Raw genomic sequence first — 16462 nt, forward strand, 5'->3', positions numbered from 1 at the left:
ATGTTTGAAAATGTAAAATGCAGTTGAATTGTGACTTCTAGGCCAGCAGGCAGCGACAACATCATCTTTCCATTAACCCGCGTTTTATACTGCTCGATACCACAACGTGAATTGGCCCACAAAATATTTTTGTCAAATTTTTTGTGGAGAGAAAAAAAATGCTCAAAATGTTTGCCGTTCAGCAGTTTTGTGCCATCCTTGAATGTTTTTTTTTTTTTTTAATGCGGGAGAGCCTTTCGCACTAGCATATGTGGTTATTTTGTTGTTTGCTTCAAAGCCTTGTTGTTGCGTAACAATAGTGGCTGTTTTAAACATGCATTTAAAAAAAAAAAGACATTTATTAAGAGCATATTTTGTGCATATTTCAAGTAGATTTTTATGGTTTGGAAGTGCAAGGGCCTATGTTGCTCCGTTGTTCGCTTCCCGACCGTTTAATCATCGACGGTAATCCAGACGCGTGAATGATTATCGTTCTCTCTTTATGTGTCCCCGTGCTTGACGCCACCTTGGCCAAGGTCGGCTGGGACGGACTCAAGGTCAACTGTGACCCGAGCAGGATCAACGGTTGGAAAAACGGACGGCGTTTTAGATGGGGGAGTAAAAATGCATTAGCAAAGCACCAAATCGGACTCGTACGCAGTCGGTCGTCATCTGTTCGTCAAATCATATTGAAACACAATCATTTTTGAAACGCTCTATTTACTTTTGACGTCTAGACATGCGAGCTGAATGACTTTGAAGGGAATTCTCTCTTGCGCAATAGTTTGAGTCAGTCATTCGGGAGTCGTAACAAAACTGTTGCCATCAGCCTTTCAAAACGGAGTATTGGTTAAACCCGCCAATCCACCTCCTCCTCCTCCCCCACATTTCTATTGTATGCTTGTATTAACTCCCCCCCCCCCCACACACACCCCCTATCCCCTTCAGTAATTACTTCCACATCAAAAGACGGTCCTGTCAATCAAACACTCAACTGTCACTCGCATTGCTTTGTCTCTCACGTCTCTGTCTGTCTCCATCTCTGATGACTTCAGGCCGGGCTGTCAGCGTGCCGCATTCATTCAGCTAAATTTTGCTGTCTTAGATTTGGGTACCGTTTTTAAAAAAAAATGTAATAAATTTTGTTTGCAGGCGGCCCGATAGTCCAGTGGTTAGCACGTTGGCTTCACAGTGCAGAGGTCCCGGGTTCGATTCCCGCTCCGGCCTCCCTGTGTGGAGTTTGCATGTTCTCCCCGGGCCTGCGTGGCTTTTCTCCGGGTGCTCCGGTTTCCTCCCACATTCCAAAAACATGCGTGGCAGGCTGATTGAACACTCTAAATTGTCCCGAGGTGACCGATTCAGGGTGTCCCCCGCCTACTGCCCGAAGACAGCTGGGATAGGCTCCAGCACCCCCCGCGACCCTAGTGAGGCTCAAGCGGCTCGGAAGATGAATGAATGAATGAATTTTGTTTGCTTTGAATGTTGCCCCTTTGAGTTTTGGATCCATCTTGGTCACCCAGAACACGGTTGTTATCTTTAATTCTCTCGTTGTAGTCGTCGTGTGCCGTGATTGAAGCAACCTGAGAAAAAAAGCTAACATCGGAAATGCTTTCACCAAACAATTTCAAATGTTACGGTTCATTTTTGGTTATTTTATTTATTTTTTGGTGGGGGTTAGTAGTTGGAATCTCCAGGAGTTAGGGAGCCATTTCTGTCTGGATACTGTGTATGTGAGACCAAACAAAATTATGCTATTGCTAGCGTGAGTCATGGCAAGGCTAATAGGGTTAATTGTCATGTAAAATCATCAACTTCACGGCCAATCACACAAATCACTTTCACACACACACACACACACACACACACGCTCCCCTGCACATATTTACACTTTCCCAAGGTCCCACGGGATCATTCTTCGCCCAGATGGCTTTCTTCCCGCGGCTATGTGTGTGCGCGTGTGCGCGTGATACTGGCAGGCCACAAGAGGCTCGGCAGTGAACAAGAAGCATCTTCACCATCTAATTAATTTCCTCTCGCGGAGCACCTGTTTGCGGCTTGATAGAGCGGCGGGGCACACATGCTGGGTTAATGGCGAGGTGTGAGAAGGAAGGCCATCAAAAGAACATAGGCGGACATGACGCCAGGAACGGTGGCTCGAAATTGGAAAACGGGGCAACAGTTGGCTTGGGCGGCCTGTCGTGGAGCTCGTTTGCGTTATAGTGAAGCTTTTATAAAAGTGTGACCTTTTTGGGCTTTTCGCGGTTGATTTGGGGGGTTTATTTTCGAGGGTGGAATGCCATGTAAATATGCTATTAGAGGTACTTGCGCCCATTCTTGCAATTCACGTTTCACACATTCCAGGCTACAATTTGTAACGTATGGGGAATCATAGCAATTTGCGTTACATCTCACAGGTCGGCCAAAATAAAACCTGATTCTCGACCCGAATGCGCGTCCGTTAAACACGGCTCAAGTTCTTTGCGGTGAGAAAATTAAAGCATCAATGATACAAGAAAAACGGCAAATCCAATCTGTGATACAGCACTGGCTCATCTCACGCCCTCTTTCTCTTTCGGAGTTCATTAGTTTCCAGACCGGTGCTCCTCTTGGATTAGCATAACCCGTCAGCCGTGAAACACCACAAAACAATTTTCTGCTTGCAAAAAAAAAAAAATAAAAGAGGGGTAGGGCTTCAGCCATTTTAAACTAAAAAGGCGTTCGAAGCAGCTGCCAAAATGTGCCGACATACTCTCTGGTGCAATATCCATTTCGTAAAGCGCTTTGGACACTGCACGGCGTAGACGGGGTTGCCCAAGTCCAGCCTGATTTAGATGTCTTCCTTCTCCAACACAATACAGATGACCGAATTTTCCACGCTAAAAGGCGGACCACATTATAAGACGCAATCTACAATGCATCCACTAGATGGAGCTACGCTCAAGGAAACGCCAACAGAACGATCAGATGTCAGTAAAACGTATTTAATAATCAGCGTCGCCGTTCACTTAACCAACAGCAAGTTATAACATTGAGTCGTTAACGTCGAACTCTCTTGCCGCTGCTTTATTTCCGTGCGCAACTGCGTAACAGTTTGAACTCTGCGTTGTCTCGATCAAGGAGCCATTTTGGGGTCGAAATATTACCGTAATCTGCGATTGGCTGGGGACCGGTTCAGGGTGTCCCCCGCCTACTGCCCGATGACGGCTGGGATAGGCTCCAGCACCCCCCCCGCGAGCCCTAGTGAGGATTAAGCGGTTCGGAAAATGGATGGATGGATATTACCGTAATGACCATAAACAAGGCGCAACAGATTTTATGGCGCGCTGTGAGCGTTTAAGAAAATGGACGGTTTTTGGTTTCGCCTTTTAGTGCGGAAAATACGGTATACTGATCATGTTATTTTATGAATGTATTTTTTTTTTAAAACCTTGTCACCAAAAAAAAGCATCCGTAATTATCACATGACGACGTGCACCAAAACAAATGCCGACGTTTGCGCGCACGCAGTTTGGTCCTCGCTCTTTGCTAGCAGCTGTCTTCCATCCCAATATTTATTTTCTCACTTTCTCTTTCTTTTCATTTCCACATCAATATGTGTGCGTGTGTGCAGGTGATTACAGTCTGAAGGCTCTCCCCTACTTACCTTGGAGTGAACAATAGAGCGCTGTGAATAGAGGCTGCACACGGTTTACTATAATGGCCTTGCAGGGCCAGCCGCTCACCTTGTTTCGCGTGTGCGCGAGTGTGAGATGCACGGAGACAATGCATATGCTGCCGGCTGTATAATTACAGGCTTAATCTTGAGATGCAGAAGGGTTCGTTCAGCGGCACGGGGGAGTGGGGGTGGGAGGAGGTATGTAATGACATAAAGAGTATAGGTTGCAATAGAGTAAAGATAATAGCGACTTATTCCGCTTGCTGTTGTTGTAATGGCACTTTGCGATACATGAGCCTGGACTGAAAAAAAAAAAAAAAAAAACGTGAAATTATAACGTATGGTAGAACCGCGCTCAGGATGAAGAATTGCGTCCCTGAGCTCGAAGCATTTGACGTGTCACTTGCGCTACCCGAATAACGGAAGACTTGATACTGTGCAGTGAGGCACGAGCCACCGTTAAGATAAGATAAGATAAGATATCCTTTATTCGTCCCACACTGGGGAAATTTACAGCCTCCAGCAGCAAGAATGTATGTAGAAAGAAGAAAGAGAAAAAAAAAAACGACAAACATCTTTCAATTAAATGCAATATGAACACAAAATGGATAAATCGCAGTACTATTTACAATTTTCCTTCACATCATATAATAATTATTATTATTATTATGATTGTTATTTTTTATTCATCAGCCTGACAGCAGTCGGTAGGAACGAGCGTGGGTATCTCTCCTTCTTGCAGCGCGGGTGTAACAGTCTCTGGCTGAAGGAGCTACCAAGTGCTGTCAGGGCGGGCTGGAGGGGGTGGGAGGGACTGGCCATCATAGCTTTTAGCTTAGTTAGCATCCTTCTGTTGCCCACCTCCTCCAATCCGGCACACTCTATTTCTGTGCCGAATTCGAAGCTCTGTCTAAATCTGCGCAGGGGCAGGTTGGACTAAGTTTTGGTATTTCCGCAAAACCCCCACCGAAAGCGGGTGCAGCCTGGCGTTTGTGGTGGTGTAACACAGCCGACTTGATTTTCCGCCAATTCCCTTTCTGATTCGAATTCCCTTTAAAAGTCGCGTGCGGCTCGTTCGCCGAATCAACCTCCGATGGCAAAATATTTACTTACGACTTATCAGCGGCCATGAAAAAAAATGCAAAAGTCCCCTTATTTTTTTTTTCTTTCTTAATAAACCCTTTTCACGCAAGTAACCCGTAGAGTCAAAGAGATTTCTTTCTTGCGCGTCGGATTGGACGATACAAGCTAATCTCAATTTGAAACCAACCCTAAAGCTGGTTTTAATGTACGAACATGCTTAGTCCATCATGTCTGCTTTTAGACGATTGGCGACCACTTTAAACGACAGCAAGGCGCTCTTTGCTCCGTTTTGATTTTGTTTATAAGATGTTCACATCTCATGCGGTTTAGCGTGAGAGATAGCGATAAGCCCGATACTCTAAACGGACTTGCTGCCGGAAAGTAGCGCTCACTGTCTCTCTCTAGCCTTCTTGATATTGCTCTTTGCTCATTGTCTAGAAAAGATTACAGGGAGGGGTGTGGGGGGGCGGGGGGGTGTTGGAAGACAGAAATGGGAAAGAGAAGAGAGTCGGAATCCTCCCGCTAAGTATTTAGTAGCCAGTTAATGTACGAAGGGATAATACGACGTGTCCACAGGCAGCGTCTTTATGTCCGATGTGGGTTTTTATGATTTTTTTTTACCCGCTTTTCAGCAGCTTGGCAGTGTTTACACACTCTTAATAACACGTGGTGTCTTTCTGGGGACCCTTCATGATTCCAGCTTTGGACTAATCCTCGGCACACCACTCCCAGACAAAACACAAGATTTTAGTTTAATTTCCCCCCCACCCCCCCCCCCCACCCCCCCACACGCCCCCCCCCCCCCCCATCCACTGTAATTGACTGGTTTTTAATTCCATGCAAGCCACCGTGCCAAGATTGGGGCTCGAGCAAGATTTCAGCGAGGGGAGGTCATCGGAGAGCCCTCTTGGGCAGTGAAGACTTTGGTTCGGGAGGAGTGAGAGATTTGGGCAGCTTGGGAAGTAGAACCGGGCAAAATGGGAAGTCTACTGGAAGCGGTCTGCATGGCTATGATAAAAAAGTGAAAAACGCAAGCGTCTTAGCTTTTTTCACGTAACCCGCGGTTGTCGGGTGTGCTGTGCCCAGCTCCGAGCCGCTCAAACCGTTTGCTCAGTGTTGGAGGATGGATGGAAGGGGACGGCTGGGCCGCCGGATGGCGATGTGGGATTGGCTTTGTGGGGGATCACTCCAAACTTTCATCCCCACAAAAACATGCCGTTGTGTGGTCGCTCAAGCTGACGATGGCTATTTTCCGGACCAAACTTGCAACCCACTCTCAATTATCATTTGCTTCCTTATGGTGTTTTTTTTTTGTTTTTCTAGATCACTCCCTGCCAAGTTTTGTAAAACCATGCTAACCACAAGTTAGCATCACATCATGATGTAAGAACCCATTCAAGTGTTGAGCATCCCAAAACGTGATGAGATCCAAAAGATCCAAAAGAGGAAAAGTGTCACGCGGGGCGTGGCTGGAGCAACTCCAGACCATAGTCGCCGCCTGCACCCCAAATTTTCCTGGCCACAACTACCGAAACATGCGCCTGCCAATGTAGAGTTTTAATTTAATTTAATTTTCCGAACCGCTTGATCCTCATTAGGGTCGCGGGGGGTGCTGGAGCCTATCCCAGCTGTCTTCGGGCAGTAGGCGGGGGACACCCTGAATCGGTCGCCAGCCAATCGCAGGGCACACAGAGACGAACAACCATCCACGCTCACACTCACACCTAGGGACAATTTAGAGTGTTCAATCAGCCTGCCACGCATGTTTTTGGAATGTGGGAGGAAACCGGAGCACCCGGAGAAAAGCCACGCAGGCCCGGGGAGAACATGCAAACTCCACACAGGGAGGCCGGAGCTGGAATCGAACCCGGTACCTCTGCACTGTGAAGCCCACGTGCTAACCACTGGACTACCGGGCCGCCCGCATCTCAGACCTGTGGGCCATTTTTTAATTTCAGATTTTTTACCTTTGTTTTTTTTTTAAAGCAAAAAACAAGCAAGCAAAATCATCCTCACTTTAAAAAAAAAATCGATTTCTGATTGAAAAGAGAAGGAACGATAAGATTTGCAGATAATTTCAACACCCCCCCACCCCCCTGGCCTCCCACTTGAAATCGGCCAGTTAGTTGAGACTTCCCAAGTTCACCTCATTGGTTGCCCCCCCCCCCCCCCCCACACACACACACACCCTTGCATCCAGCCCTCTCCTCTTCCACCCGAATGTTCCAAAATTGAATTATTTCACCAAAGTGCAGCCAGTTGCCAGCAATCTCTTTCATACTAACAGCACCGTTGTCTTCAAGTGCCCGGATTGAAAACGGCTCGCTTTTCATTTCAGTTTGGCTCCGCCCGCCCTCCAGCAGCAGCCGCTCTCCTCTTGGCTCATCCGCACCTATTAGTGGCCCACACGTTTACAATCACTGCCTTGCTAATGTGCTCCAACACCACAGGCCTCCATTATGGGAACCGAAACAATCGCGCAGCGTTTTGGGCTGTGGGCGGGCCAGCTGTACTGCTTGCTACCTACAAACGTGTATGTGTGTGTGTGTGTATGTGTGTGTGTGTATGTGCACTTGTACAATGGCGACAAACATCCAGGAGTAGTCGTTCTTTGTTTTGCTGTCGCTTATTACGTTTCTGATTGCTTATTTTAATTTAGCACCTAAGCAGTAAAGTTCAGCTCGTTGTCTGGAAATGTTGACGTTGTATTATGGGATGTGACATTGGCAAATCGTTCCTTGGATGTTTTGTTTGATTTCACCTCCCATCGTGCCACGTTCACGACGAGACAAGGCAACTTTATTTGTTTAGGCAACTCAATGTGCTTCACACAACTGAAAAAAACGCACACATCTCCAAGCATTCACACACACAGGGCAACCGAAGACAAACGCTGTTTATTGAAATACAACACTTTGCGTGCGGCATAACCCGCAGAATGCCGCGTCACCGTGTTTGCTTCGAAACCTGGGCTCCGCTACTTCATTTTCCAGTGACACATCACAGACGTGGTTTTAATTAATGACTTGTGCTTTGGAAAATGTCATTTGTGAAAATATCAAATGGATATTGGCGGCAGATGTGCACACTTGATGGCATCCTACCCCCCCCACCCCCACTTTGCTTCCCCTTCTCCTCTTTTTGTCCTTGGACCGCATTTCTTCCAGCCTCTTTTCTCACCCGCTTCCGATTTCTCAGCGACGGGGGTAGCAAGCCCTCGGCCGAAACTATCAGCGTGATCTGCTAACTTTTACTACCTCGCGTGGTAAATTTGAAGGCAGCGATGTGGAAGATGCCAGCTCGCCTTCTTTTCTCTCCTCCTTCCTTCTTTTTCTATACCTTCCCCACCCCTGCTGTCTTTGTCTACTTTCTTGGTTCCGTTTTAGCCCTCCCCCCCCCCCACCCATTGCCTCTCTCCTCTGCCCCTTTGTATCATCATCCTATTAAAGTGGAGGCTTTGTGCTGTGCTGTGTGTGTGTGTGTATATATTTTCATATGTGCGAGATATACTGTATCGCTCAGGTTTTGATGTTTAAACCGGAACATTGCCACATTTACCGCGTGGCTTTACAGCTTTTACCTGTGTCCTCTCGGCAGTTATTTCTCGCTTTGCATTTCAGAAATTTGATATCGACCACGACCAAAACGACTTTCGACAAATATGTCCAGTATCGCTCACCTTCGGTTACAGTCGAACCTCATTTCAACGTATCCCGTTCACGTATCAAAGTTCCGATTTCACGTCATTTTCCGTTTGCCCAATTTTGCTTGCAACGAACGCCTTGATCATGATAACGACCAGATTTACACCCCCCCCCAAAAATGGTGACAAGGCCTTCATGACACCGAACCTTGGGAAGCTAACGGCCGCCGCGACCTTGCTTTATGAACAAAATGGACGGCGCGGGATTCCCCCCTCCGTTGCTTAGCAACGCGACCGATCGACTCGGTATATTGTTGTACTTTCTGCCGTAGCTCAAGGATTGCACGGCGCGCTCTTGAACACATAGTCTGAAAACATGGCGGCTCTGTAAAGCCCCAGGTGTGTCTCTCGCTTTCGAAAGGAAAGCTCAAGTCGAGAGCGCGTAAATTTGACGTTTCGTAAGCGCCGCTAGCAGTTGCCCCATAGTGGGTAACGTTTCCTGACTGAGTATTTTCTTATGAATTAATCTTTTTTTTTTTTAAATATTTTTTGTTATTTGTATTAGACATGTAATAGACATGTATTACACGTTCATGTTCTTTTTACATCTAAATGTTCATTTTGTATAATACCTTGTGGTTTAAAATGGTGATCCAATCTATATTGCACTTAATTGAACGGTGTTTGTTGTTTTTTAAAAAAAAAAATTCTTTCTTCTTTCTACCTACATTCTTGCTGCTGGAGGCTGTAAATTTCCCCAGTGTGTGAAAAATAAAGGATATCTTTATCTTATCTTTATCTTATCTTTATCTTATCTTTATCTTATCTTTATCTCATCTTTATCTCATCTTTATCTCATCTTTATCTCATCTTTATCTCATCTTTATCTCATCTTTATCTCATCTTTATCTCATCTTTATCTCATCTTTATCTCATCTTTATCTCATCTTTATCTTATCTTTATCTTATCTTTATCTTATCTTTATCTTATCTTTATCTTATCTTTATCTTATCTTTATCTTATATAGCGCACGCTTTTGGCTATCATCATGGTCAAGCTAACATGGCCAAGTAGCAAAGCGATCTCTGCGGTAACCTCCGTAAACCTCGACCGTCCGCTTATCAACATCGTCACTCAGCGATACGCAAAGCGCGCTTTCACGCCCACTCCCGGTTTGAGCGCTTTGTTTGCGGGCCGCGGCGCCGAGAGCGAGGGAAGCCGAGCAGAAAAGTGTTTGTTGCGCCTCCTGTGATGGAGCATGTACCATGACTCGGCGCAAGTATATCTCCCTCTCGCAAGACTTCACCCCTCGCTTCATTTCCTTAATGACGAAAACAATAGCGCTCCCCCCCCTTGACGGTCTCGCTGCGGAGAACGCGCACGTGCGCTACCTTGGAGGGGCGACTCGTATTCGTGGGGGATTTTCAGTCTCGCTTGCTGCCGTTGTGGAAGTCAAAGAAATGCCTTGAGGAGTAAATAAAAAGATGAGAGACGTCAGCCATTGAAACTTGACAAGCTTTAAAAAGCTCGAGCGCGCCCACAATATTTTTTGGGGGGGTCCGGGGGGGGGATTCTTCTAATGCAGATATTTGATGTATTGGCTCTATTGGCCAGATGAAGCATCTTATTTATGAGCAACTGCATCGCTCTGACCAGAGGTGATTGGAGGCTTTGTTGAGGCCCACGCAGAAATTAACTGGGGGGTGGGGGGGTGGGGGGTACCAGTGTCCATCCATCCATCCATTTTCTAATTCACCTATCCTCACCGGGGTCACCGGTGTGCAGGAGTGTGTCTCAGCTCTTCATTTTTTTTTTTTGTGCACGATTTTCAAAACACAATCCCCTGCTGTACTGTTGCTCGCCACTAGGCGGCGTTGAATCCAGGCCACCGGCTCGGGACCTCAAGCTCTTTCCGGCTTTGACACACACACGCAAAAAAAAAAAAAAAACGAAACATAATCAGTTCGCACGAACGATCTTTGCTGCGGAACGTGCTCCTCATCTGCTCCCGACCGTAATTGTTTGGCTCACCGCGACGGGCGCACTTGCCCAAAGCCACAACAAGGTGGCAGCGTAGCCCGAATTTGTACCGAACTTGGAACGCGCTGCGGACTCCCGCTTATGCCCTTCGTTAAGTCATATTGACGGTCAATAAGCCACGTCCGGGCCATAAATCGAGAACAATAGATGGCGCTAACGGTGCGCCGCCTTCTTGTGTGCGTTTTTTGTTGTTTGTTGTTGTTTTGTTTGTTTTTTTGAGCTGCTGTCACTTTTAGGAGTGCCTATTTATTTAATAGCTGTATATATACTCCCAAAGGGGCTCACGGAGGAGAGAAGAGATGCGGGGGGAAGCTCTTGAAGTGGTTCTGTAAAATAGACTTTGTTCAGGTAGTCACTTTGTTTTCATGCTGATAAAATTCATTTAAGAGAAGGCATCGCTTACTTTTCTTCTCGACTCCTCTTGCACTCTGTGCTCGGGCTCCTGGCGGCGGGATTAGCCGGCAGAGAAAATGCGGGGTAAAATTAGCCTCCGACTGTCCTCGCGGGCCGCGACGATTGATTTTCTGCCACAGATGGAGGGAGGGAAAAAAAAATGCTAGTGCTTAATGTCCTTAATGCCATCACAGAGAGGGATTATTTTTTTAGTGCCTTGCTTTTTTTTGTTTATTTCCTCTTCAAGTGTGGCCATACGGGACTTTATAGAATATACGGTAAAAAAAAAATACAAATAAAGTTAAATGATGCTTGATCGCTTGGATGTTGGCAACGCGAGCCCGAAGGCGCACATCGACGAACAACCGTTCACAATCGCACCTCGGGACAATTTCGACTGCTCCAATTAACCTGCCATTCATGTTTTTGGAAGGTGCGAGGAAAGCGCAACACCCGGAGAAAACCCACGCGGGGATGGAGAGAACATGCAAACTCCACAGAGGAAAGGGCCTCACTTTGTTTCTGCTCAAGTAACCGAAACAGCCCGTCGCCGTGGTATTCGGGTATTCGGGTATGCGGCAACCAGCATACCCGGCTACCCCCCCCCCCCCCCCATCTGGCTAGCTGGTAAAAGCTTTTCTAGAGGCAAAAAGTTTGGAGTTTTGTTCCGTCACTCTGCCCGTTTGCTAGTTTTTTTTTTTCCTGCTCCGGCACTTTTTGATGACCCGCTTCTGACGGGGCGGCGCCGCGCCGTCTTGTCCGAGCCCCCGACGATCCGTTCGGCTACACGGCCGAGGCGCTGTAATTTCCTTTGCCCCCGGCTTGATGTTTATTGTGAGGCGAAAATTGAAACTGGCCTGTAATGGAGCGAGACCGGCAACCTCGGGACCAATTCGCAAATCTAAATGACTTGCTCCTTTTTCAATGGCATCGACTGGAGAGCTCTTTGTGCTGCCTCGTACCTAATCAACCTCTGGCGTGACCCCCCCAGCTCTCGGGGGCCGCTGTCGGATTAATGATAAAATCATTGGTTCAAACAATTATTCGCCCCTGAAATGGCTGGCCATTTTATTCGGGGAAAATTAAAGAATGTGAAATTATTATTATTTTTTTTGCGCGTGTGCGCGCGCGCTATTGTAGCAGCTACACTTATGGATGAACTCTGCCCCCCCAAACTCTTGGATTTCAAATTAAACAGTGATTTTACTTTACCTATTTTCGCTCCTGTACCCTTTTTCATGCCCCCCCTCCCACCCCGCCCCGCTCTGCAGCCCCCTTTTGTGTTGTTGCAAATTACCTCCCAGGTGTCACAGTAGCAAGGCCTGTCTGCTGTTTTTCCATCCGTAGTATCCGTCTCCTCATTCATTATCGCTATCTGGTCGCCCTTCACGTTTTCTCTCTTTGTTAAATCTGCATCTCGCGCCGTGCATTTGATAGCTCGAGGAGGCTCCGATTTTATTTTAATTTTTTTTTTTTGGAGATGCATTTTCAAAACATTTGAGGCTTTCTATAACAGAAGCATTTCGCTCATGCGTGTAATAAAACGGAGTTTATAATGACCAAGCGTAATATCTCCCTTTACGAGCTGTCACTGGAGGTTTACAACAGAATTTTGGCCCTGCGGTGATTTGAAACTTAATCTAAATTTTGGTTTCCTTTTTTTTTTTTTAAATTAAAAAAGTTACTTAATTTAATTAAAAAAATTTAAAAAATTTATTTTATTTAAAATAAAAAAGTTAATTAAAAAAAAATATTTTTTTAAAAATTTAAATTCTCCAGAATCACTAACCCAACGCTTGTGCAGTAGTACACCGATTAAAATCTTTTTGTCAAATTCACTCCCATTTTATTTAATCAAGTGGCCAAATACAGGAAAAGTAGACCGTTAAAAAAAAAAAAAATGCATCTGTGCCGGTTAGTTTTATTTTGTGCGGCCACTCTGCAAAATTAAACGGAGGAAATGTAACGACGGTGCGCCTTATAATCCAAATGCGCCGTACATATGGATCAATATTCTGATTTCTCGGACGTGGTATTTTAAAGCGCTTTGTGACGGCTGCAGCGCTTATAAATGAAATGTATTATTATTATTATTGTGAAAGTGAAATATAAATACAACCGTATTGTGTTGTATTCCCTTTAGTCTAGCTCCACCTAGTGGATGCATAATGCAAGCCTAGTCAAATATTCTATGCGTCCTATAATGTGGTGCGCCCTATATATGAAAACAAACATGCCTCTCTCAGTGCAAGGCCAAATGTCCAAAAGCGTCGGGGGGGGGGGGGCGGGGGGTGGGCTTGATGGATTGTCATCTTCATGGTCATTCAGCACCTTGGCTACAGTTTGTCGACGGGCTGTCACTTCAACCCCGACGCGCGTCCCTCAAACGGCGCTTAATGACCCGTCTGTGTATTTGTCACCATTGTCATCACGGCTAACGGCGATGGCGCGCCACTCCCCCCCCCCCCCCTCTCTCAAATCGGAGACGGCGGCCACTCTTAAGAAGGCTCTACATCCAAGCGTAGCTCGCCGGCTTCCCCAAGCCACAGGTCGGCCGGAGTCCTCCTCGGATGCGGGCGGTGTGCTTAGTCATTACCCGGGGATTGATTTCCCTATTTCGCGGAATCGCTAAGAGGCTTAGAATAAGTCCCGCTCACCTTCATTGCTTTCCAGCTGGTGTCTCCGAGGCTCTATTGACTTGTTGATGCTCTCAACTCTTGGGCGGGGACGGAGTCTCTCGCTCTCGCTCTCGCTCCCCCCCCCCTGCACTCGTCGAAAACATCAGACCAAGCTTTTCCGAGACTTAAAACAATCCGAGACCCCTTTTTTTGCTGACAGCTTAGCGCGTTGCTAAGCACACCGGTTGCACTTTGACTTTTGAACCAGCAAAGCAAAGTGAGGAAGGGGTTTTGGACTCCCGAGTTGCAAAAGGACACAAGAGTCAGTCAGATGGTCTTGGGAGAGGGGGGGGGGGGGGGGGGAGGGCAGAAAGCAGGAAGTTTGACTTGATTCCTTCAGACAAAACCACCTTCAAGGCTTTGCTGCTCTTCATTCGAAGGATGCGGCAATTTGTTACTTCAATTGCACGAGGAGGGCCCAGAGCCAGAGAGAACACAAGCTTTCATTCATTCGGAGGAAGCAGAACTTACTCACACACACGCTTGTGAGCGTGTGTGTGTGTGTGTGTGTGTGTGTGTGTTTTGTGAGTCATTTTCAGAGGAATATTTAAACAAGACTGCAATTTTTATTTCATTGCATTCGGTTACATTTTCATTCATTCATTCATTCATCTTCCAAACCGCTTGATCCTCACTAGGGTCGCGGGTGTTGCTGGCAGTAGGCGGGGGACACCCTGAATCGGTTGCCAGCCAATCGCAGGGCACACAGAAACGAACAACCATTCGCACTCACACTCACACCTAGGGACAATTTAGAGTGTTCAATCAGCCTGCCATGCATATTTTTGGAATGTGGGAGGAAACCGGAGCACCCGGAGAAAACCCACGCAGGCCCGGGGAGAACATGCAAACTCCACACAGGGAGGCCGGAGCGGGAATCGAACCCGGGACCTCTGCACTGTGAGGTTGACGTGCTAACCACTGGACTACCGGGCCGCCCCGGTTACATTTTGAAGTCGACTATTCATTTATGTTGAAAACCAAAATCCCGATCTTCTGCGACCGTTTGACAAAATACAATTGAGTCCATTGAACTCGTTCAAAGTTCAATCCACAAGATTTGAATCAACTTTCTAAGTTTAAATGGAACCAAGATTAGCCTTGGGCGGCCCGGTAGTCCAGTGGTTAGCACGTCGGCTTCACAGTGCAGAGGTACCGGGTTCGATTCCAGCTCCGGCCTCCCTGTGTGGAGTTTGCATGTTCTCCCCCGGGCCTGCGTGGGTTTTCTCCGGGTGCTCCAGTTTCCTCCCACGTTCCAAAAACATGCGTGGCAGGCTGATTGGACGCTCTAAATTGTCCCTAGGTGTGAGTGTGAGTGCGAATGGTTGTCCGTTTCTGTGTGCCCTGCGATTGGCTGGCAACCGATTCAGGGTGTCCCCCGCCTACTGCCCGGAGACAGCTGGGATAGGCTCCAGCACCCCTCGCGACCCTAGTGAAGATCAAGCGGTACGGAAAATGAATGAATGAATGAATGAAAAGGATTAGCCTTCCGAAAACGTAGCGCTTCAAAGTTCTTACGCTACACACGCACCCGCGACTTCCCGCGCTTAAATAGTCATTCTCAGGGGCCAGAACGAGCGGGACAACAACAACACACACCACGTTGCGTTCAAGTTCGCCCCGAAATATCAACGCCCTCTCGTATGTCGAAGAAACTCAACATTCGCGAGGGCCGCGCAATTAGTTGCGGAAATCCGACATCCTCCATGAGCCCGTTTCTCACCCGTTGCACCTTTTCCCAACTGGGACAAATATTTCCCTAATGAGAGTGTGTCGGCTGGGAAAAGCGGCGGCGGGGGGGGGGGGGGGGGGGGAGCGTGAGCACGGATTGACCTCTGCCACAGCTGAGCACTTCTTATTCATGTGGCAATTAGGGAGCCGTTTGTGTGCCAACGTCACATCGCGGCGCTGATGTTAGCATACGCCGAGGTGCTACTTTACTCTTTCTTGCCCGTGTGTGTCGGACTGGGCTGTTGATGCGGTGCCGTGCGTGTGTGTGTGTGTGTGTTAGAGGCCCCCCCCCCGGCTTTGACGGACGGGGCCGCCTCTGTGACAGAGGCACATTGTGTTCCGCATCAAGGGATGGGAAAGGGCCCCCCTTTGGCAGCAGCGGCAACAAGTACACACTAAAGACACACTCGTACAGTGTGCGTGTGACGGTCAGCTGGCACCCGTGTCGCAATCAAACACAGATGGGGAGCCCCCTCTCGTCAATCTGCCCCCCCCCCCCCCCCGTGATTTCCATGCCCGCCATACGTGGCATTCCAAAAAAAACAAAATGCGTCCGTATGTGCGGGCCATTCTTTAGTAGGTGACGTTGAAGACCGAGGTCCCTGGACCAAAATGTTGTTTATTTAGGGGGGGGGGCGGTGGGCGGGGAAAGATGTTTTAATTTTGGCCTCTGTTCCCTTCTCGCCCAAATGTTTGAATTGGAAATGGACAAATGCAGCTAATTTATTCACTTTAGTGATGAGCACAGAAAAACGAGAATCGATGTACCGTATTTTCCGCAATAAAAGGTGCACCTAAAAGCCTTCCATTTTCTTAAAAGCTCACAGGGCGCCTTAAAATCCGATGCGCCTTGTGTATGGTCATTAGGGTAATATTTCGACCCCATCTGATCGTTCTGTTGGCGTTTCCTCGAGCGTAGCTCCATCTAGTGGATGCATTGTAGATTGCGTCTTATAACGCGGTACGCCCAATGTATGAAATAAATTACAAAATAGGCCATTCGTTGAAGGTGCGCCTCATAATCCGGTGCGCCTTTTAGTGTGGAAAATACGGTAAGTCCAGCGGCCACTTTTCTTTTTTCAATCTAAACAAATCCAGCCAATTTATTCACTTTAGTGCTGAGCACAGAAAAACGAGAATCAGTGTACCGTATTTTCCGCACTAAAAGGCCCACCTAAAAGCCTTCCATTTTCTTAAAAATGTCGCTGCTTTATGAAATGCGTTTGACTGACATCTGATCGTTCTGTTGGCGTTTCCAT

General features: G+C 47.3%; 1 long non-coding RNA gene across 2 annotated transcripts in view; it reads left to right on the forward strand.

Moving 5' to 3' along the window:
- Positions 1–1180: 1180 nt before the first annotated feature.
- The window catches only part of LOC127606045 (uncharacterized), a 129579-nt gene continuing 114297 nt past the window's right edge, over positions 1181–16462 (forward strand). Inside the window, exon 1 of one of the 2 annotated variants that reach the window (XR_007963721.1) lies at positions 1181–1328. This is a non-coding gene — a long non-coding RNA (uncharacterized LOC127606045). Of the gene's footprint in view, positions 1329–14418; positions 14776–16462 lie in introns of those variants that run through there. The other variant, XR_007963722.1, reaches the window with a different exon arrangement.

The sequence above is a fragment of the Hippocampus zosterae genome, chromosome 8 (genome assembly GCF_025434085.1).
Source record: "Hippocampus zosterae strain Florida chromosome 8, ASM2543408v3, whole genome shotgun sequence".
Taxonomy (NCBI): domain Eukaryota; kingdom Metazoa; phylum Chordata; class Actinopteri; order Syngnathiformes; family Syngnathidae; genus Hippocampus; species Hippocampus zosterae.